Raw genomic sequence first — 22,192 nt, forward strand, 5'->3', positions numbered from 1 at the left:
CTTTGAGTCCAATTTTTAGCCAGACTCTCCTTAGGCCAGGCACATTGAAGTCCATTTTTGGTTGCCCATGATGTCAGAAAGCATTTTGTGTTCTTGGTTCCTACCAGTCTATTTCAGGGTCTTATGGTCATTGAAAGGGCCTTGTATGAACTTTGGGCTTTGCTTGAAGACAATGTTTCCATCATGGGTATTGTATTCAGTCCAAAGTCTATTGCAATCCTCCCTTGTGAAATCTTTTTCAACCTCACCAAGCTTGTCCTCTTTCAACTATTACAGTGTGAAAGGAGGGACACATGTCCATGAGCTATTTCACATGTATCTGTGCTCACAGAAGGAGCCGAAATAGCTCAGTTGGGAGGGCGTTAGACTGAAGATCTAAAGGTCCCTGGTTCAATCCCGGATTTCGGCAGACAAACCATGCCTGCACATGTGTGTTTCCCTGGGTTGTCTCAGTGTGCCAAGTGATCAGAGAACATTTTTTCTAGCTCAAAAAAATGAAAGGCACTTTGAGTTCTGTTTTCAGCCAGACTCTCCTGAGGCCAGGCACATTGAAGTCCATTTTTGGTTGCCCATGATGTCAGAAAGAGTTTTCTGTTCTTGGTACTGACCAGTCCATTTCAGGGTCCCATGGTCATTGAAGGGCCCCTTGTATGAACTTTTGGCTTTGCTTGAAGGCAATGTTTCCACCATGGGTATTGTATTCAGTCCAAAGTCTATTGCAATCCTCCCTTGTGAAATCTTTTTCAACCTCACCAAGCTTGTCCTCTTTCAACTATCACAGTGTGAAAAGAGGCACACATGTCCATGAGGTATCTCACAGGTATCTGTGCTCACAGAAGGAGCCGAAATAGCTAAGTTGGGACAGCGTCAGACTGAAGATCTAAAGGTCCCTGGTTCAATCCCGGGTTTTGGCAGACAAGCCATGCCTGCACACATTTGTGTTTCCCTGTGTTAGCTCAGTGTGCGAAGTGATCAGAAAACCGTTGAAGCTTGAAAAAAAAGTTAGGCACTTTGAGTCCAATTTTTAGCCAGACTCTCCTGAGGCCAGGCACATTGAAGTCCATTTTTGGTTGCCCATGATGTCAGAAAGAGTTTTCTGTTCTTGGTACTGACCAGTCCATTTCAGGGTCCCATGGTCATTGAAGGGCCCCTTGTGTGAACTTTTGGCTTTGCTTGAAGGCAATGTTTCCACCATGGGTATTGTATTCAGTCCAAAGTCTATTGCAATCCTCCCCTGTGAAATCTTTTTCAACCTCACCAAGCTTGTCCTCTTTCAACTATCACAGTGTGAAAGGAGGCACACATGTCCATGAGGTATCTCACAGGTATCTGTGCTCACAGAAGGAGCCGAAATAGCTCAGTTGGGAGAGCGTTAGACTGAAGATCTAAAGGTCCCTGGTTCAATCCCGGGTTTCGGCAGACAAGCCATGCCTGCACATGTGTGTTACCCTGGGTCATCTCAGTGTGCCAAGTGATCAGAAAACCTTTAAAGCTCGAAAAAAAAGTTAGGCACTTTGAGTCCAACTATCAGCCAGACTCTTCTGAGGCCAGGCACATTGAAGTCCATTTTTGGTTGCCCATGATGTCAGAAAGAGTTTTCTGTTCTTGGTACTGACCAGTCCATTTCAGGGTCCCATGGTCATTGAAGGGCCCCTTGTATGAACTTTTGGCTTTGCTTGAAGGCAATGTTTCCACCATGGGTATTGTATTCAGTCCAAAGTCTATTGCAGTCCTCCCTTGTGGAATCTTTTTCAACCTCACCAAGCTTGTCCTCTTTCAACTATCACAGTGTGAAAGGAGGCACACATGTCCATGAGGTATTTCACATGTATCTGTGCTCACAGAAGGAGCCGAAATAGCTAAGTTGGGAGAGCGTTAGACTGAAGATCTAAAGGTCCCTGGTTCAATCCTGGGTTTTGGCAGGCAAGCCATGCCTGCACACATTTGTGTTTCCCTGTGTTAGCTCAGTGTGCCAAGTGGTCAGAAAACCTTTGAAGCTTGAAAAAAAGGTAGGCACTTTGAGTCCAATTTTTAGCCAGACTCTCCTTAGACCAGGCACATTGAAGTCCATTTTTGGTTGCCCATGATGTCAGAAAGCATTTTGTGTTCTTGGTTCCTACCAGTCTATTTCAGGGTCTTATGGTCATTGAAAGGGCCTTGTATGAACTTTGGGCTTTGCTTGAAGACAATGTTTCCATCATGGGTATTGTATTCAGTCCAAAGTCTATTGCAATCCTCCCCTGTGAAATCTTTTTCAACCTCACCAAGCTTGTCCTCTTTCAACTATCACAGTGTGAAAGGAGGCACACATGTCCATGAGGTATTTCACATGTATCTGTGCTCACAGAAGGAGCCGAAATAGCTCAGTTGGGAGAGCGTTAGACTGAAGATCTAAAGGTCCCTTGTTCAATCCCGGGTTTCGGCAGACAAGCCATGCCTGCACACATTTGTGTTTCCCTGTGTTAGCTCAGTGTGCCAAGTGATCAGAAAACCTTTGAAGCTTGAAATAAAGGTAGGCACTTTGAGTCCAATTTTTAGCCAGACTCTCCTTAGGCCAGGCACATTGAAGTCCATTTTTGGTTGCCCATGATGTCAGAAAGCATTTTGTGTTCTTGGTTCCTACCAGTCTATTTCAGGGTCTTATGGTCATTGAAAGGGCCTTGTATGAACTTTGGGCTTTGCTTGAAGACAATGTTTCCATCATGGGTATTGTATTCAGTCCAAAGTCTATTGCAATCCTCCCTTGTGAAATCTTTTTCAACCTCACCAAGCTTGTCCTCTTTCAACTATCACAGTGTGAAAGGAGGCACACATGTCCATGAGGTATTTCACATTTATCTGTGCTCACAGAAAGAGCCGAAATAGCTCATTTGGGAGAGCGTTAGACTGAAGATCTAAAGGTCCCTTGTTCAATCCCGGGTTTCGGCAGACAAGCCATGCCTGCACACATTTGTGTTTCCCTGTGTTAGCTCAGTGTGCCAAGTGATCAGAAAACCTTTGAAGCTTGAAAAAAAGGTAGGCACTTTGAGTCCAAATTTTAGCCAGACTCTCCTGAGGCAAGGCACATTGAAGTCCATTTTTGGTTGCCCATGATGTCAGAAAGAGTTTTCTGTTCTTGGTACTGACAAGTCCATTTCAGGGTCCCATGGTCATTGAAGGGCCCCTTGTATGAACTTTTGGCTTTGCTTGAAGGCAATGTTTCCACCATGGGTATTGTATTCAGTCCAAAGTCTATTGCAGTCCTCCCTTGTGAAATCTTTTTCAACCTCACCAAGCTTGTCCTCTTTCAACTATCACAGTGTGAAAGGAGGCACACATGTCCATGAGGTATTTCACATGTATCTGTGCTCACAGAAGGAGCCGAAATAGCTAAGTTGGGAGAGCGTGAGACTGAAGATCTAAAGGTCCCTTGTTCAATCCTGGGTTTTGGCAGGCAAGCCATGCCTGCACACATTTGTGTTTCCCTGTGTTAGCTCAGTGTGCCAAGTGATCAGAAAACCTTTGAAGCTTGAAAAAAAGGTAGGCACTTTGAGTCCAATTTTTAGCCAGACTCTCCTTAGACCAGGCACATTGAAGTCCATTTTTGGTTGCCCATGATGTCAGAAAGCATTTTGTGTTCTTGGTTCCTACCAGTCTATTTCAGGGTCTTATGGTCATTGAAAGGGCCTTGTATGAACTTTGGGCTTTGCTTGAAGACAATGTTTCCATCATGGGTATTGTTTTCAGTCCAAAGTCTATTGCAATTCTCCCCTGTGAAATCTTTTTCAACCTCACCAAGCTTGTCCTCTTTCAACTATCACGGTGTGAAAGGAGGCACACATGTCCATGAGGTATTTCACATGTATCTCTGCTCACAGAAAGAGCCGAAATAGCTAAGTTGGGAGAGCGTGAGACTGAAGATCTAAAGGTCCCTGGTTCAATCCCGGGTTTTGGCAGACAAGCCATGCCTGCACATGTGTGTTACCCTGGGTCATTTCAGTGTGCCAAGTGATCAGAAAACCTTTAAAGCTCGAAAAGAAGTTAGGCACTTTGAGTCCAACTATCAGCCAGACTCACCTGAGGCCAGGCACATTGAAGTCCATTTTTGGTTGCCCATGATGTCAGAAAGCATTTTGTGTTCTTGGTTCCTACCAGTCTATTTCAGGGTCTTATGGTCATTGAAAGGGCCTTGTATGAACTTTTGGCTTTGCTTGAAGGCAATGTTTCCACCATGGGTATTGTATTCAGTCCAAAGTCTATTGCAGTCCTCCCTTGTGAAATCTTTTTCAACCTCACCAAGCTTGTCCTCTTTCAACTATCACAGTGTGAAAGGAGGCACACATGTCCATGAGGTATTTCACATGTATCTGTGCTCACAGAAGGAGCCGAAATAGCTCAGTTGGGAGAGCGTTAGACTGAAGATCTAAAGGTCCCTGGTTCAATCCCGGGTTTCGGCAGACAAGCCATGCCTGCACACATTTGTGTTTCCCTGTGTAAGCTCAGTGTGCCAAGTGATCAGAAAACCTTTAAAGCTTGAAAAAAAGGTAGGCACTTTGAGTCCAATTTTTGGCCAGACTCTCCTGAGGCAAGGCACATTGAAGTCCATTTTTGGTTGCCCATGATGTCAGAAAGAGTTTTCTGTTCTTGGTACTGACCAGTCCATTTCAGGGTCCCATGGTCATTGAAGGGCCCCTTGTATGAACTTTTGGCTTTGCTTGAAGACAATGTTTCCACCATGGGTATTGTATTCAGTCCAAAGTCTATTGCAATCCTCCCTTGTGAAATCTTTTTCAACCTCACCAAGCTTGTCCTCTTTCAACTATCACAGTGTGAAAGGAGGCACACATGTCCATGAGGTATCTCACAGGTATCTGTGCTCACAGAAGGAGCCGGAATAGCTCAGTTGGGAGAGCGTTAGACTGAAGATCTAAAGGTCCCTGGTTCAATCCTGGGTTTTGGCAGGCAAGCCATGCCTGCACACATTTGTGTTTCCCTGTGTTAGCTCAGTGTGCCAAGTGGTCAGAAAACCTTTGAAGCTTGAAAAAAAGGTAGGCACTTTGAGTCCAATTTTTAGCCAGACTCTCCTTAGACCAGGCACATTGAAGTCCATTTTTGGTTGCCCATGATGTCAGAAAGCATTTTGTGTTCTTGGTTCCTACCAGTCTATTTCAGGGTCTTATGGTCATTGAAAGGGCCTTGTATGAACTTTGGGCTTTGCTTGAAGACAATGTTTCCATCATGGGTATTGTATTCAGTCCAAAGTCTATTGCAATCCTCCCCTGTGAAATCTTTTTCAACCTCACCAAGCTTGTCCTCTTTCAACTATCACAGTGTGAAAGGAGGCACACATGTCCATGAGGTATTTCACATGTATCTGTGCTCACAGAAGGAGCCGAAATAGCTCAGTTGGGAGAGCGTTAGACTGAAGATCTAAAGGTCCCTTGTTCAATCCCGGGTTTCGGCAGACAAGCCATGCCTGCACACATTTGTGTTTCCCTGTGTTAGCTCAGTGTGCCAAGTGATCAGAAAACCTTTGAAGCTTGAAATAAAGGTAGGCACTTTGAGTCCAATTTTTAGCCAGACTCTCCTTAGGCCAGGCACATTGAAGTCCATTTTTGGTTGCCCATGATGTCAGAAAGCATTTTGTGTTCTTGGTTCCTACCAGTCTATTTCAGGGTCTTATGGTCATTGAAAGGGCCTTGTATGAACTTTGGGCTTTGCTTGAAGACAATGTTTCCATCATGGGTATTGTATTCAGTCCAAAGTCTATTGCAATCCTCCCTTGTGAAATCTTTTTCAACCTCACCAAGCTTGTCCTCTTTCAACTATCACAGTGTGAAAGGAGGCACACATGTCCATGAGGTATTTCACATGTATCTGTGCTCACAGAAAGAGCCGAAATAGCTCATTTGGGAGAGCGTTAGACTGAAGATCTAAAGGTCCCTTGTTCAATCCCGGGTTTCGGCAGACAAGCCATGCCTGCACACATTTGTGTTTCCCTGTGTTAGCTCAGTGTGCCAAGTGATCAGAAAACCTTTGAAGCTTGAAAAAAAGGTAGGCACTTTGAGTCCAAATTTTAGCCAGACTCTCCTGAGGCAAGGCACATTGAAGTCCATTTTTGGTTGCCCATGATGTCAGAAAGAGTTTTCTGTTCTTGGTACTGACAAGTCCATTTCAGGGTCCCATGGTCATTGAAGGGCCCCTTGTATGAACTTTTGGCTTTGCTTGAAGACAATGTTTCCACCATGGGTATTGTATTCAGTCCAAAGTCTATTGCAATCCTCCCTTGTGAAATCTTTTTCAACCTCACCAAGCTTGTCCTCTTTCAACTATCACAGTGTGAAAGGAGGCACACATGTCCATGAGGTATCTCACAGGTATCTGTGCTCACAGAAGGAGCCGAAATCGCGGTACCCGACAGCCGCTCGACTGTATCTTCGACTCCAATCACAGCGCCAGATCCATCTTTCGTCTGCCAATCACAAGAGCAAATCCATCTTTCTACAACCAATCAACGGGCCGTATCCATCTTTCGCCGACCAATCACGGAGCGAAAACCATCTTTCGACGCGTCGACCAATTACGGCTCGCTCTCCATCTTTCCTAGCCGGCTAATCGGAGCGAGCGGGGGGCGGGAGCTATATCTGTCAAAGACCAAGTGCGCTCCGACAGAACGGCGAAAAGTAGCGGCGGAGAGCGTTCAAGGTATGTTGATGCTCCACTAATTTCTAAACTCTTGTTCATTTGTTGATAGAAATGTAAGAGCTAAGTTCTCTTTTTGTGTACAATGCGGGATATGTTGTTGTTGAGTGAAGTTTAGTACTTTTATACTCGCGCGCGTATACTAGCGCTAGTAGGATAAACAAGTACATTAACACTTGAAAAGCTGTCGATGGCAGAAAAAAAGACGCAGCAAGATATAAAATGGTCAGAAAGTGTAATGTATGTCATAATTACATACATGTGTGCCCGTACGGCGCACTTTTCAGTCACAATTTATTAGATAAGTATATTCGTTTTATTTTGCGCGGACAAAAAGGCGCAAAGACGCTGTTAGTGCAAAGCCTGATATAACGTTTATGGTATGTTATTCGTTTAGTGTTGTACTTTTAAGTCACAAGTTATCCATTCATTCATTCATTCATTCATTCATTTATTTATTCACAACGCCGGTAAAGGTTGTGCTACCGAGTGTCTCGCTAGCTTGTGACCAGCATGTTATACGTTCAGTCGTGGCATGAGCTGCACAGGTATATTTAACTCAATTATACTTGAGATGGGATTTCTACTGTATGCAACGTGTACGAGGGGCAGTATTGCCTTTACTTTTTTATTTATTTTTACTATATTTAATTCTAAGACTGTGTTATTCTTCAGTTAACTTGTATCTCGAGGTGTGTCAATTTGAATGTATGATAAACTGTAGGATTAAAAATCAGAACCAGCTGTATTGCTTGAAAACACGAGGAATTTAACTTGGTGAGCTGTGCTCTCTTGTGAAGGCCTTAAATAGAACAAGAATAAACTCAATTAACTAAATAAACAATATAAACAATATAAGATCAACAGTATAAACAAATAAGTGTAAATAATATGTGTACAAGCACTTTTCAGAGTGGTGGGGGTGGTTGTGTGTGTGTGTGTGTGTGTGTGTGTGTGTGTGTGTGTGTGTGTGTGTGTGTGTGTGTGTGTGTGTGGGTGTTTGTGCGTGGGTGTTTGTGCGTGGGTGTGTGTGCGTGGGTGTGTGTGTGGGTGGGTGGGTGGGGTCATATGAGCTCATCTGCTATCTCCTGACAGTCAGGAAGTTGGTGATCCACTGACAGAAGACTGCATCCTCCATGGACCTGTTTGAAATGTAGACAAACTGCAGGGGGTCCAGCAGGAGGCCTGTGATGTCCTTCAGGTGGCCCAACACCGGTCTCTCAAAGGGGTTCATGGCCACAGACATCAGGGCCTGTAGTCGTTGAGTCCTTTGATGGCGGGTTTCTTTGGGACTGGACTTTTTTTTGTTACCTGCAGGGTGGGGGGAAGGTCTCCTGTAGCTCATGACATCTCACAGGCCTTTCTAGACTTCTAAGGGCTGATCTCCCTTGTCACTTTGTTCCTGGCCTACTTGAACAGGTCTGGGTCCCCGCTCCTGTAAGCCTCCTCCTTGGCCTCCAGGGGTGAATAGAAGGGTTCACAGTTTATGAATAACGTCATCAGAACTAGGCTGCAATTTGTGTTGGATTAAATGTTCCTTTTTAGAGTTGAGAAAAACCTTCTACTCCTTAAATCAAATGGAAAAGATTCGTTTTATTGTTTTATAGTACCAGTGCTAGTATATGGGCTATGAGCATATGAGTGTATGTTTTTCAACCTTTCATTTTTATTATTTACTTTAGATGTCTGGAAAGTCACACAAGGCTATGGATGATGCCCACTGGCACCATCGCCTGCAAAAGTTTGCAGACACTGGTGTTTGGCCTTCCAGTGAGGGCAACAGACCTGCACCCCGCCAGAAAAAGTGGCACCACTATTATCAAATGGTAAACTTTTAAAAGAACACACACATCATGTCAGAAAAACACCCACTTTAATATTAAGTTTTTTCTAATCCACAACTGGCTCAGCAAACGGTGGTAAATAAAGATGTAATAGTATTTCTTTTGTTAGTTTACAGTTATATTGTGCTATTCTTGCAGCTGGTAAAGTTGAACTTTGTGGTTACAGATAGAGAGGTGTCCTCTTCAGTTGAGAGGACAGGCTACTCTTGTCCAAGGACCTCAGAGCTGTTCTTGTGGCTTTCACAAGGTAACCCTTATTAAATTCAACATTCCGCTGAAAGGGTTAAAGTATTTCCTCCGAATGTTGACTGCTTATGTTATTATGCACACTAATGCACTTACTCCTGATGTACTTTTTTTCAGGCAAGGGAGCATGCCAGGGCTTCTTCATCTGGGGGACAGCAGCCTCAATCCAGTCAGTCCACAGCAGGACTGACTGGGTCCACAGCCACTGAATCCACAGCTGGTCCATCAGCTGGGGCAAGTCCTGTGAAAAGGACTAAACTGGTATTGTCCATGGTAAATATAACTTCTTTATAAAGCTACAAACTGTAGAGTTACTATCAGATTACATAATTATCAGATTATCAGATTACATAAGACCATGAACATGTATTTTTCGCCTAGAAATAGGCGTTTTAATTATTGTCTATATTTCTCTGTTACTTTATTCAGTTTGAAAGATCGAGGTTTGGGTCCCATACACATACACCAAAACCAAACCTCAATGTTCAGAGGAAAAAACCCTCTCGGGTAAGTATTAAAGACTATGATTTAGAGCTCACAAAAACCTGGTGTGTTGTTTTGTGATTCTGATTATAAATGTCTACACAGACACAAAGTAACCCTGGCTCTGCTGCTGCCACCACATCCCCATCCCAATCTCCATCTTCCCACAACCCTTCGTCTCCTCGCCATTCCCCAGCTCCCTGCCGTTCCCCATCTCCTCGCCCTCATACCCCTGTGTGCCCATCCCCGTCTGACTTTTTTCTAGCTCCACCACCTGCTGCTGTGAGAAGACCAGCCCCAGTTCTCCCTGTGCCAGTGCATGTGGCTGAGATGGTCCCTGTAAGCTGCTTTTTAAATCTTGAACATAACACATACCATTTCATCTGTTAATGTTGCTTCTGTTTATAACCATGCTTATATTTTATCACAGCAGGACCCCCCTCAGCCCCAATCCTCTGTGGAGCTCCCACTCTTGTGGGCAGAGACCCTTCCTGTGCAGGATCACAAGTGGGTGTCTGCAGCTCTTTTTAAGGTTGGGGCGAGCGGAAAGCTGGAGCTGCGTGATTGCCTCCAGCTTTGGTACAACCCTCCACCACCAGCCCTGTTGTACCACCAGGTTCCCACCCCTGATCGTTTTTTCTCCCATCGACTCTTCTTGTGGATGCCCTATAGACTGTGGAAGGTGCGGTTGTTTTGTACCAACCCCACCTGCACAAGGCATCCACTTGCTGGGGGAGGTCTACACAGGAGAGTCCGGAAGGTGCTAGACATTGACAGCTACTACATCCTTGCTACAGAGACACTGATCTGCAGCAAGTGCAGAAGTAGCTATGTGTTTACTGGACAGAACATCCTCCAGCAACTGGACCTGGCTCACCGATCAGAGTTCAGGGTTATCCTTACTCGCAAGTAAGTTATACAATACACTGAATTGTTCCTCCTCCTTTTTTTCTTTTAAGTAATATATTTGAATACTCTTTTGTAGGTATGCCTGTGACATACGTGTCATTCGACTCTTGCGAGAAAGAACCCTTGGGAATGGTCCTGCACGCATTGTCAGCCAGCTGAAGGAAAACCACAGCGAGGTAAATTGTAAATTTCACAAGAGCAATATAAACCATGGACTATAATGCCACACAAACACATACACCGACCTCTTTCTCTACAGTGGCTAATTCACTTTAAACACTCAGCTCTGCCTCTCAGCCATTGCTCTGCTGGACTGATAAATATACCTTAACACTTGTTTATTTACTCTTGATTCTAGATATGTACCAGCAAAATATGAAATATTATCATTTATCCCTTTATCCCCATTAAAGCGATACCATTTCTCAGTTATACTTGTCCAAAAGACCTGCTGACTCTTCTGCTTTTAAGAAACATCACTGTCACTTAAAAAGCATCACTGTGTTTTAGTTTCTTTAGAATTTTTCCCACTTGGGTATCAGTTAAGGTGTATCTTCTTGTTAATGTGATTTTAGGAGTGGCTACAGCGTGTTGGGAGATACACCTCTGAGTGCATCGCCTTTCAGTCAAACCCTAGCCTGTTGCCGCCCAAGTTCCAGGAGCCTCCACAGCCAGAAGTTATCCCCAGCTTCAAATGGATCCTGACTGTTTACAGCCACGATATCCTCAACAGGCTTGAGGATATCAACGCTCATATAACAAGCACTTATGGATCCATTTTGAAATTGGACTCGACCAAAAAGGTTTGAACTGATCTCTGGATAACTGCATTCTTAATTGAAGTTGAGGTTTTTTTTCAAACAGTTTTTTACTCTTCCTCCTTTAGACTAGAATAACACGTTTTCAGCACATATGATTCATTACATCCTTTAACATGTTTAGAAATTGTCCATGATTCAGATCATGAAATTATACATGATTCAGATAATTCTGTACCTATACAATATCCTAATAACTCTGTCTACATATTTATTTTTATTTTCAGATCACTAAGAAGCTGTCAGGGCCTGCTAAAGGCACAGCACAATGGCTGACATCAGTCGGGAATGAGGTAGGCCAGGTCCTCATCAGTGTCCTGACTGCAAATGAAGGTCCTGGATTGGATCAGATGGCTGCAGGCTTGGTACAGAGGTATCAGAAGGCAGGTGTGGTTCCCCCCATTGCTCTGTATGTGGACTGTGGCTGCTGCAAAGAAGTCGGGGAAACAAAACTGAAGATGCGCTTCAGTGGGTGGCCAGATCTCACTGTCCGCCTGGATATCTGGCACTTCATGCGACGGCTGGCTGTAGGCTGTACCACAGACGCCCATCAGCTATATCCCACTTTTATGGCCCGCATGTCAGCATGCATTTTTGAGTGGGATGCAGAGGATGTGGCTCTGCTGCGAAGGGCCAAGAAGGAGCAGCTCAAGCAGCAGAACTGGCCTGCACTTTCTGAGAGGGAGCTGGACCGTCACATAACCAAGGAAGAGCTGGCCTTGCACTGTAGGAGGAGGACCAGAGGAGAAGCAAAAACAATTCTCCTCCTTGATCAGCTTCTCTGGGAGCTCATGAGTGACAAAGGCAAGGATGCACTCGGTGTTCCCCTTTTTAACAGCGAAAGGATGCAGCACATCTGGAGAACCCAGAAGCGGCATGTGGCATGCATTCAGGACCCCCCAGGTGTGTCACTTTACACTGAGACTGGAACCATCATGAAGGGAGGTGTCCAGCTCAAAACCTACCGCTGTGCAAGGGGCTCCACATCCCTGGAATCCTTCCATTGCCACCTGGCACGATTCATTCCAGGTTTGTGTTCATGTTTTATAGTGTTTATGAGTTAATGTTCCTATCTTAATAAAATTATGTTACTAATCATACAAATTATTACAGCGATGATTTGCACGCCCTCAATGGTATTTTGTCATTTGTCACATTTTCATTGGTGCCATCTCCTGGTCACTGGCCTGAATAACACAATGAATTGATGAAAGGCCTCTTAGTACTCTTGGTCATTAAATGCGCACACATCATACTTGCAACACTATAGCAAAAAAATAATATACTGAGCTTTGACGATTTGTTGTTTGTTCTTGTATCAAACTGCATTGTCAACTCTCTCCTCCCATTTAAAAGTTTAATTTTTGATCACTAGGGAGACTGCATATAAAACTTAGCTCAACAATAAAATCTCATATTGCGGCTTTTTTCTTGTCTTTCCTTTAGGGAACAGCGCCAACGCTGTGAACTTTCAGATCTACCTCGTGGAGGGTTTGCATCGCTGGAACCAGAACCGTGCTGCTGCTGCTGTTGCAACCGAACCATCTCCGCTGCACAGTTATACAGGAGAGTTGGTTCATTGCGTCAACAGCCAGTATGAGCAAGTGTTTGGCAGGAAACTGGTTCCTACCTTTGTGCCACCTGCTAAATACACAGGTGAGAGTTTTGTGATAACTGCATTAAAATATCTTGTGTTTGTGTTTATATATGTGTGTGTGTGTGTGCATGTTGGTCTTATGTTAACTTTCCGGTTTTTCTTTCAATACTTTCTCAGGGGAGCTGATTGGTGTGCAGTATTTGCTGAAGCAAAACGACGAGCCTCTGCAAAACATGCAGAGCAGTTGTTTGGAGACCTCCGAGCAGCTGGAGGACCTGGATGTGGAAGAGCAAGGAGCAGAGGATGAAGGATTTATTGAGGATTTGGGAGAAGAAGCTACTGTGGCAGATCTAGTGAACTGCGAAGAGGTTCAGCCATCCAGTATCTCTTCTACCCCCAGCACTTCTTGGATGACAAGCAGCGTGCCCCCTGAAGCACTCTCCCAGCCACCAGCAGAACTCAATCCTCCAGCTCTTGTCTCTCCACCAGCTCCTGTCCCTCCACCAGCTCATGTCCTTCCTCCAGCTGTGGTCCCTCCTCCAGCTGTGGTCCCTCCTCCAGCTGCTGTCCCTCCTCCAGCTGCTGTCCCTCCTCCAGCTGCTGTCTCTCCTCCAGCTGCTGTCCCTCCTCCAGCTGCTGTCTCTCCTCCAGCTGCTGTCCCTCCTCCAGCTGCTGTCTCTCCTCCAGCTGCTCCTCAAGCACACCTCTCTCCACCAGCTCACGTCCCCTCTCCTGCTCCTGTCTCTTCTCCAGCTCCAGTCCCTCTTTTGCCCTCTGCCCCTTCTCCAGCTCCTGTTCATCCTCCATTAACACCCCCCCTCCTGCCAGAACTGAACCCCCCAGTACCAACTCTACCTTTCGCCTCCGTCTCCCTTCCAGCGCCTCCACAGCCACCTGCTCCTTTCCAAGCTGTGGATGCAAACAGCCTCCCTGGCATGGACAGAGTGGATGCTCTAGCTGAGTACCTGGTGGAGCTCCGTCATCAAACAGGTCTCACTCTGACCAATCAGCAGGCCCACACCATTGTCAGTCTGTGGCAAAATCTCACCGATTTTGATAAGCAGCGAGTGGTGTATGCAGCTCGACACCAGGACAGGCTGTTGACTGGGCGCTTCAGACACTCCAAACAGCGGTCTGATTTCACCCCTGGAGTGGAGAGCACAAAGAGGTGTGTCCTTGGCTCAAAAGGCTCCCCTGCACAGTGGCCAGACTGCTGCAGGCTTATTGAGACCATTTTTGTCAGGCTTTGTAACATCCATAGGAGCCCAAAAAAGAAGGAGGAGAAAAGCCTGTCAAGATGGTCCCTTATTCTGCAGGACTACAGGAGGATCAGGCAACTGCTGCTCTGCAACGGAGTAGTGATGGAGCAGACCACTCTTCAACCCGTTGAAGTAAACCAGACCACCCTGACTCAGTGGTTTAATAAACGGATGAAAGGTCAAGAGGTTGAGGTCCTTTTGAAAGATGTGCAGCTGCCTGAAGCACGGCCACTGGCAGCAGTACCTTTACTGCCTGCCAGACCACAGCCCCTGTTTCCCATTCAGCATCACCATCCCCATCAGCTGCATGCATATGTGATGCCACCTAATACAGCTGGGCAGGCCAGAAGCAAAATCAGGCGGGCTCCAGCCACCACCGTCCAGCCTTCAGCCACCACAGTCCAGCCTTCAGCCACCACAGTCCAGCCTTCAGCCACCACAGTCCAGCCTTCAGCCACCATTGTTCAGCCTTCAGCCACTACTGTCCAGGCTCTAGCCCCTTCCCTCCATCCTCTGGCTGCCTTTACCCAGCCTCCAGCCACCTCAGTCCAGCAAGGCCCAGAACCACAGCCCAGGCCCATCCAACCAAGGCCCATAGCTGCACAACGGCAGCTGTTTCCCTCCGCCCAGCTTCAACCTGTTGTGCCACTGTTCGCTCCCTGCCCTGTTCCTGGGACATCCACCCCCTTAACTGACGCCCCTCATCAATCCTCTCAAAAGAGAAAATACACACGCACTGCAACATCAAATGTTTGTAAGAAGTGTGGTGCCTTTCGTACTGCAGAAACTGGCCACAGTCAGTATAAAGGTACAATTTATTGCCCGAAAGCAGAAACTTTATCGAAAGACGAATGGCTTGAGGCGATGCAGAGGGCAGCTTTTGAGAAAAGCTTAAACATTAAGTTTTTGTAAATAGTTGTGTAGTTATAGGTGGCTTGTAAATAGTTAAAGATGTAAATTTTGTTTGTTTGAAAATCAAAGAATGTTAGTTCGTTATTTTAGAGTACATTTACACTGTAAATTATTGATATTTGTTTGTTCTGTTCAATCATTTCTACCTTGCAATGTTTTAATTATCGGATTTGTTCTCTGTGTTTTGTGTGAAAGTTAAATCAAGTTCTTACAGTCTCATGACCTCAACAGTTTCAAGTTGTAAGAAAAACCACATCACTGTCAAAACCCACCCTTAAAAATAAAAGTGCAGAGTTCTAGCACTTTGAGGGACCATTTTTATAATTTGTGTCTTTGTTGTTTCTGTTTGGATTTCACTTTTCTTTGTTGTTTTTGAGTTATTTGTCATTTGTGTGCCTTTTGAAGAACATTTTCTGAAATTTTCCCGCTTTCTTTTCATGTTTCCTTTTATTTATTCTCAGTAATCTGATTTGATTTAAAAGAAAAATGTTCCAAAACCTCCAACACAGTCTTACGGTGTCATTTATTACATTAATGTGTCAGCATATCATCCCAGTTTCTTAGTTGTGGCAAAGAAAAGGGCCTTGTGTAACACCGTGCAAAGAAATACAACTTCAGTAATCATACTGTCATGTCTTTTCTGGAGGCTGAAGTTGGAGCTAGTCTTAAAGGCCAAGGACCCGCCATATCTGGCTGGTAGACTTAAAACTTCTCCAGTTTAAGTCTAATCATTAAAAATTGTTGAATCAAATGAAGAATCAAAGTCAGCAAAGAGAGTCCACAGGTTTATTGAATTTCAATTCTGAAGAATCCAAACTGAAAAATACAGACTTTTGAAGAAGTTTTTGAAGGTTTGTGAAGTAAACTGGTCAGCCCTGCGGTTGGCTGGCGACCAGTCCAGGTTGTACCCTGCCTCTCGCCCAGTGACAGCTGGGATAGGCTCCAGCCACCCGGGACCCTGGACAGGATAAGCAGTTAAGAAAATGGATGGATGGATGAAGTAAACTGCTTATTTGTTTCCTCCTGTGTTTATGGTATTTGTGTGGTATGTATGTGTTTGTGTGTGTGTGTGTGTGTGCGCGTGCCTGTGTAGAAAAATGTGCAGTGAATTAAAATTCCAAGGGAAAGGTACACACACACACAAACGTTTCTATCACTTACTATGAATTACAACCTTTAATCACTGACTACATCCTTCAAAGAACTTCTACAATACATCCACATATAACACATCATCTATTGTGTAAAGTGCCATAAATACTGCCATAATGTACTATAATTTAATTACTGAATGCATTAAATGCAAAACTTGCTCTACAATAAAAATTGCCAATTTTTGCACTAATTCCAGGACATTTTCATGCATAAAAGGATGGGATCGGACATTTAATGTTTGAGGGAGGGTAAATGAACTTTAGAGAACACAATCAACAAAATTCCGTTTTGCCCATGGTTGGATTCGAACCCTGATCTGTCCCTTTTTTCTCCATTTTTTTCTTCCTTTTTCTTCCCCCTTTCTCCCCTTCTTCCCCCCACTATACGGACAAATGTTCCCCAGCTTTAGCTCAGTTGGGAGAGCGTTAGACTGAAGATCTAAAGGTCCCTGGTTCAATCCCGGGTTTCGGCAGACAAGCCATGCCTGCACACATTTGTGTTTCCCTGTGTTAGCTCAGTGTGCCAAATGATCAGAAAACCTGCGAAGCTTGAAAAAAAGGTAGGCACTTTGAGTCCAATTTTTAGCCAGACTCTCCTGAGGCAAGGCACATTGAAGTCCATTTTTGGTTGCCCATGATGTCAGAAAGAGTTTTCTGTTCTTGGTACTGACCAGTCCATTTCAGGGTCCCATGGTCATTGAAGGGCCCCTTGTATGAACTTTTGGCTTTGCTTGAAGGCAATGTTTCCACCATGGGTATTGTATTCAGTCCAAAGTCTATTGCAATCCTCCCTTGTGAAATCTTTTTCAACCTCACCAAGCCTGTCCTCTTTCAACTATCACAGCGTGAAAGGAGGCACACATGTCCATGAGGTATCTCACAGGTATCTGTGCTCACAGAAGGAGCCGAAATAGCTCAGTTGGGAGAGCTTTAGACTGAAGATCTAAAGGTCCCTGGTTCAATCCTGGGTTTTGGCAGGCAAGCCATGCCTGCACACATTTGTGTTTCCTTGTGTTAGCTCAGTGTGCCAAGTGATCAGAAAACCTTTGAAGCTCGAAAAAAAGGTAGGCACTTTGAGTCCAATTTTTAGCCAGACTCTCCTTAGACCAGACACATTGAAGTCCATTTTTGGTTGCCCATGATGTCAGAAAGCATTTTGTGTTCTTGGTTCCTACCAGTCTATTTCAGGGTCTTATGGTCATTGAAAGGGCCTTGTATGAACTTTGGGTTTTGCTTGAAGGCAATGTTTCCATCATGGGTATTGTTTTCAGTCCAAAGTCTATTGCAATCCTCCCTTGTGAAATCTTTTTCAACCTCACCAAGCTTGTCCTCTTTCAACTATCACAGTGTGAAAGGAGGCACACATGTCCATGAGGTATTTCACATGTATCTCTGCTCACAGAAAGAGCCGAAATAGCTCATTTGGGAGAGCGTGAGACTGAAGATCTAAAGGTCCCTGGTTCAATCCCGGGTTTTGGCAGACAAGCCATGCCTGCACATGTGTGTTACCCTGGGTCATTTCAGTGTGCCAAGTGATCAGAAAACCTTTAAAGCTCGAAAAGAAGTTAGGCACTTTGAGTCCAACTATCAGCCAGACTCACCTGAGGCCAGGCACATTGAAGTCCATTTTTGGTTGCCCATGATGTCAGAAAGCATTTTGTGTTCTTGGTTCCTACCAGTCTATTTCAGGGTCTTATGGTCATTGAAAGGGCCTTGTATGAACTTTTGGCTTTGCTTGAAGGCAATGTTTCCACCATGGGTATTGTATTCAGTCCAAAGTCTATTGCAATCCTCCCTTGTGAAATCTTTTTCAACCTCACCAAGCTTGTCCTCTTTCAACTATCACAGTGTGAAAGGAGGCACACATGTCCATGAGGTATTTCACATGTATCTGTGCTCACAGAAGGAGCCGAAATAGCTCAGTTGGGAGAGCGTTAGACTGAAGATCTAAAGGTCCCTGGTTCAATCCCGGGTTTCGGCAGACAAGCCATGCCTGCACACATTTGTGTTTCCCTGTGTAAGCTCAGTGTGCCAAGTGATCAGAAAACCTTTAAAGCTTGAAAAAAAGGTAGGCACTTTGAGTCCAATTTTTAGCCAGACTCTCCTGAGGCAAGGCACATTGAAGTCCATTTTTGGTTGCCCATGATGTCAGAAAGAGTTTTCTGTTCTTGGTACTGACCAGTCCATTTCAGGGTCCCATGGTCATTGAAGGGCCCCTTGTATGAACTTTTGGCTTTGCTTGAAGACAATGTTTCCACCATGGGTATTGTATTCAGTCCAAAGTCTATTGCAATCCTCCCTTGTGAAATCTTTTTCAACCTCACCAAGCTTGTCCTCTTTCAACTATCACAGTGAGAAAGGAGGCACACATGTCCATGAGGTATTTCACATGTATCTGTGCTCACAGAAGGAGCCGAAATAGCTCAGTTGGGAGAGCGTGAGACTGAAGATCTAAAGGTCCCTGGTTCAATCCCGGGTTTCAGCAGACCAGCCATGCCTGCACACATTTGTGTTTCCCTGTGTTAGCTCTGTGTGCCAAGTGATCAGAAAACCTTTGAAGCTTGAAAAAAAGGTAGGCACTTTGAGTCCAATATTTAGCCAGACTCTCCTTAGGCCAGGCACATTGAAGTCCATTTTTGGTTGCCCATGATGTCAGAAAGAGTTTTCTGTTCTTGGTACTGACCAGTCCATTTCAGGGTCCCATGGTCATTGAAGGGCCCCTTGTATGAACTTTTGGCTTTGCTTGAAGGCAATGTTTCCACCATGGGTATTGTATTCAGTCCAAAGTCTATTGCAATCCTCACTTGTGCAATCTTTTTCAACCTCACCAAGCTTGTCCTCTTTCAACTATCACAGTGTGAAAGGAGGCACACATGTCCATGAGGTATCTCACAGGTATCTGTGCTCACAGAAGGAGCCGAAATAGCTCAGTTGGGAGAACGTTAGACTGAAGATCTAAAGGTCCCTGGTTCAATCCCGGAATTTGGCAGACAAGCCATGCCTGCACACATTTGTGTTTCCCTGTGTTAGCTCAGTGTGCCAAGTGATCAGAAAACCTTTGAAGCTTGAAAAAAAGGTAGGCACTTTGAGTCCAATTTTAAGCCAGACTCTCCTTAGGCCAGGCACATTGAAGTCCATTTTTGGTTGCCCATGATGTCAGAAAGCATTTTGTGTTCTTGGTTCCTACCAGTCTATTTCAGGGTCTTATGGTCATTGAAAGGGCCTTGTATGAACTTTGGGCTTTGCTTGAAGACAATGTTTCCATCATGGGTATTGTATTCAGTCCAAAGTCTATTGCAATCCTCCCTTGTGAAATCTTTTTCAACCTCACCAAGCTTGTCCTCTTTCAACTATCACAGTGTGAAAGGAGGCACACATGTCCATGAGGTATTTCACATGTATCTGTGCTCACAGAAAGAGCCGAAATAGCTCATTTGGGAGAGCGTTAGACTGAAGATCTAAAGGTCCCTTGTTCAATCCCGGGTTTCGGCAGACAAGCCATGCCTGCACACATTTGTGTTTCCCTGTGTTAGCTCAGTGTGCCAAGTGATCAGAAAACCTTTGAAGCTTGAAAAAAAGGTAGGCACTTTGAGTCCAATTTTTAGCCAGACTCTCCTGAGGCAAGGCACATTGAAGTCCATTTTTGGTTGCCCATGATGTCAGAAAGAGTTTTCTGTTCTTGGTACTGACCAGTCCATTTCAGGGTCCCATGGTCATTGAAGGGCCCCTTGTATGAACTTTTGGCTTTGCTTGAAGGCAATGTTTCCACCATGGGTATTGTATTCAGTCCAAAGTCTATTGCAGTCCTCCCTTGTGAAATCTTTTTCAACCTCACCAAGCTTGTCCTCTTTCAACTATCACAGTGTGAAAGGAGGCACACATGTCCATGAGGTATTTCACATGTATCTGTGCTCACAGAAGGAGCCGAAATAGCTAAGTTGGGAGAGCGTGAGACTGAAGATCTAAAGGTCCCTGGTTCAATCCTGGGTTTTGGCAGGCAAGCCATGCCTGCACACATTTGTGTTTCCTTGTGTTAGCTCAGTGTGCCAAGTGATCAGAAAACCTTTGAAGCTTGAAAAAAAGGTAGGCACTTTGAGTCCAATTTTTAGCCAGACTCTCCTTAGACCAGGCACATTGAAGTCCATTTTTGGTTGCCCATGATGTCAGAAAGCATTTTGTGTTCTTGGTTCCTACCAGTCTATTTCAGGGTCTTATGGTCATTGAAACGGCCTTGTATGAACTTTGGGCTTTGCTTGAAGACAATGTTTCCATCATGGGTATTGTTTTCAGTCCAAAGTCTATTGCAATCCTCCCCTGTGAAATCTTTTTCAACCTCACCAAGCTTGTCCTCTTTCAACTATCACGGTGTGAAAGGAGGCACACATGTCCATGAGGTATTTCACATGTATCTCTGCTCACAGAAAGAGCCGAAATAGCTCATTTGGGAGAGCGTGAGACTGAAGATCTAAAGGTCCCTGGTTCAATCCCGGGTTTTGGCAGACAAGCCATGCCTGCACATGTGTGTTACCCTGGGTCATTTCAGTGTGCCAAGTGATCAGAAAACCTTTAAAGCTTGAAAAAAAGGTAGGCACTTTGAGTCCAACTATCAGCCAGACTCACCTGAGGCCAGGCACATTGAAGTCCATTTTTGGTTGCCCATGATGTCAGAAAGCATTTTGTGTTCTTGGTTCCTACCAGTCTATTTCAGGGTCTTATGGTCATTGAAAGGGCCTTGTATGAACTTTTGGCTTTGCTTGAAGGCAATGTTTCCACCATGGGTATTGTATTCAGTCCAAAGTCTATTGCAATCCTCCCTTGTGAAATCTTTTTCAACCTCACCAAGCTTGTCCTCTTTCAACTATCACAGTGTGAAAGGAGGCACACATGTCCATGAGGTATTTCACATGTATCTGTGCTCACAGAAGGAGCCGAAATAGCTCAGTTGGGAGAGCGTTAGACTGAAGATCTAAAGGTCCCTGGTTCAATCCCGGGTTTCGGCAGACAAGCCATGCCTGCACACATTTGTGTTTCCCTGTGTAAGCTCAGTGTGCCAAGTGATCAGAAAACCTTTAAAGCTTGAAAAAAAGGTAGGCACTTTGAGTCCAATTTTTGGCCAGACTCTCCTGAGGCAAGGCACATTGAAGTCCATTTTTGGTTGCCCATGATGTCAGAAAGAGTTTTCTGTTCTTGGTACTGACCAGTCCATTTCAGGGTCCCATGGTCATTGAAGGGCCCCTTGTATGAACTTTTGGCTTTGCTTGAAGACAATGTTTCCACCATGGGTATTGTATTCAGTCCAAAGTCTATTGCAATCCTCCCTTGTGAAATCTTTTTCAACCTCACCAAGCTTGTCCTCTTTCAACTATCACAGTGTGAAAGGAGGCACACATGTCCATGAGGTATCTCACAGGTATCTGTGCTCACAGAAGGAGCCGAAATAGCTCAGTTGGGAGAGCGTTAGACTGAAGATCTAAAGGTCCCTGGTTCAATCCCGGGTTTCGGCAGACAAGCCATGCCTGCACACATTTGTGTTTCCCTGTGTTAGCTCAGTGTGCCAAGTGGTCAGAAAACCTTTGAAGCTTGAAAAAAAGGTAGGCACTTTGAGTCCAATTTTTAGCCAGACTCTCCTTAGACCAGGCACATTGAAGTCCATTTTTGGTTGCCCATGATGTCAGAAAGCATTTTGTGTTCTTGGTTCCTACCAGTCTATTTCAGGGTCTTATGGTCATTGAAAGGGCCTTGTATGAACTTTGGGCTTTGCTTGAAGACAATGTTTCCATCATGGGTATTGTATTCAGTCCAAAGTCTATTGCAATCCTCCCCTGTGAAATCTTTTTCAACCTCACCAAGCTTGTCCTCTTTCAACTATCACAGTGTGAAAGGAGGCACACATGTCCATGAGGTATTTCACATGTATCTGTGCTCACAGAAGGAGCCGAAATAGCTCAGTTGGGAGAGCGTTAGACTGAAGATCTAAAGGTCCCTTGTTCAATCCCGGGTTTCGGCAGGCAAGCCATGCCTGCACACATTTGTGTTTCCCTGTGTTAGCTCAGTGTGCCAAGTGATCAGAAAACCTTTGAAGCTTGAAATAAAGGTAGGCACTTTGAGTCCAATTTTTAGCCAGACTCTCCTTAGGCCAGGCACATTGAAGTCCATTTTTGGTTGCCCATGATGTCAGAAAGCATTTTGTGTTCTTGGTTCCTACCAGTCTATTTCAGGGTCTTATGGTCATTGAAAGGGCCTTGTATGAACTTTGGGCTTTGCTTGAAGACAATGTTTCCATCATGGG

General features: G+C 44.8%; 1 long non-coding RNA gene and 11 other non-coding genes across 12 annotated transcripts; all 12 read left to right on the top strand.

Moving 5' to 3' along the window:
• The first annotated feature begins 336 nt into the window (after window positions 1–336).
• On the top strand, window positions 337–409 carry trnaf-gaa (transfer RNA phenylalanine (anticodon GAA)). Its single transcript has one exon. It is a non-coding gene; the product is annotated as a tRNA-Phe (tRNA).
• Window positions 410–1,346: 937 nt separating this feature from the next.
• Window positions 1,347–1,419, top strand: trnaf-gaa (transfer RNA phenylalanine (anticodon GAA)). The gene has a single exon. It is a non-coding gene; the product is annotated as a tRNA-Phe (tRNA).
• A 933-nt stretch (window positions 1,420–2,352) lies between these two features.
• Window positions 2,353–2,425, top strand: trnaf-gaa (transfer RNA phenylalanine (anticodon GAA)). The gene has a single exon. It is a non-coding gene; the product is annotated as a tRNA-Phe (tRNA).
• A 1,938-nt stretch (window positions 2,426–4,363) lies between these two features.
• On the top strand, window positions 4,364–4,436 carry trnaf-gaa (transfer RNA phenylalanine (anticodon GAA)). Its single transcript has one exon. It is a non-coding gene; the product is annotated as a tRNA-Phe (tRNA).
• Window positions 4,437–4,867: 431 nt separating this feature from the next.
• On the top strand, window positions 4,868–4,940 carry trnaf-gaa (transfer RNA phenylalanine (anticodon GAA)). Its single transcript has one exon. It is a non-coding gene; the product is annotated as a tRNA-Phe (tRNA).
• Window positions 4,941–5,370: 430 nt separating this feature from the next.
• On the top strand, window positions 5,371–5,443 carry trnaf-gaa (transfer RNA phenylalanine (anticodon GAA)). The gene has a single exon. It is a non-coding gene; the product is annotated as a tRNA-Phe (tRNA).
• Window positions 5,444–7,781: 2,338 nt separating this feature from the next.
• Window positions 7,782–9,261, top strand: LOC141797426 (uncharacterized). Its single transcript, XR_012599073.1, has 4 exons — window positions 7,782–8,507; window positions 8,692–8,772; window positions 8,889–9,044; window positions 9,201–9,261. It is a non-coding gene; the product is annotated as an uncharacterized LOC141797426 (long non-coding RNA).
• Window positions 9,262–16,807: 7,546 nt separating this feature from the next.
• On the top strand, window positions 16,808–16,880 carry trnaf-gaa (transfer RNA phenylalanine (anticodon GAA)). Its single transcript has one exon. It is a non-coding gene; the product is annotated as a tRNA-Phe (tRNA).
• Window positions 16,881–17,811: 931 nt separating this feature from the next.
• On the top strand, window positions 17,812–17,884 carry trnaf-gaa (transfer RNA phenylalanine (anticodon GAA)). The gene has a single exon. It is a non-coding gene; the product is annotated as a tRNA-Phe (tRNA).
• Window positions 17,885–20,830: 2,946 nt separating this feature from the next.
• Window positions 20,831–20,903, top strand: trnaf-gaa (transfer RNA phenylalanine (anticodon GAA)). The gene has a single exon. It is a non-coding gene; the product is annotated as a tRNA-Phe (tRNA).
• A 431-nt stretch (window positions 20,904–21,334) lies between these two features.
• On the top strand, window positions 21,335–21,407 carry trnaf-gaa (transfer RNA phenylalanine (anticodon GAA)). Its single transcript has one exon. It is a non-coding gene; the product is annotated as a tRNA-Phe (tRNA).
• A 430-nt stretch (window positions 21,408–21,837) lies between these two features.
• trnaf-gaa (transfer RNA phenylalanine (anticodon GAA)) lies at window positions 21,838–21,910 on the top strand. Its single transcript has one exon. It is a non-coding gene; the product is annotated as a tRNA-Phe (tRNA).
• The last annotated feature ends 282 nt before the right edge of the window (window positions 21,911–22,192 follow it).

The sequence above is a fragment of the Halichoeres trimaculatus genome, unplaced genomic scaffold (genome assembly GCF_033239565.1).
Source record: "Halichoeres trimaculatus isolate MK-OKI-2021-1 unplaced genomic scaffold, fHalTri1.1 fHalTri1_scaffold_9, whole genome shotgun sequence".
Classification (NCBI taxonomy): Eukaryota; Metazoa; Chordata; class Actinopteri; order Labriformes; family Labridae; genus Halichoeres; species Halichoeres trimaculatus.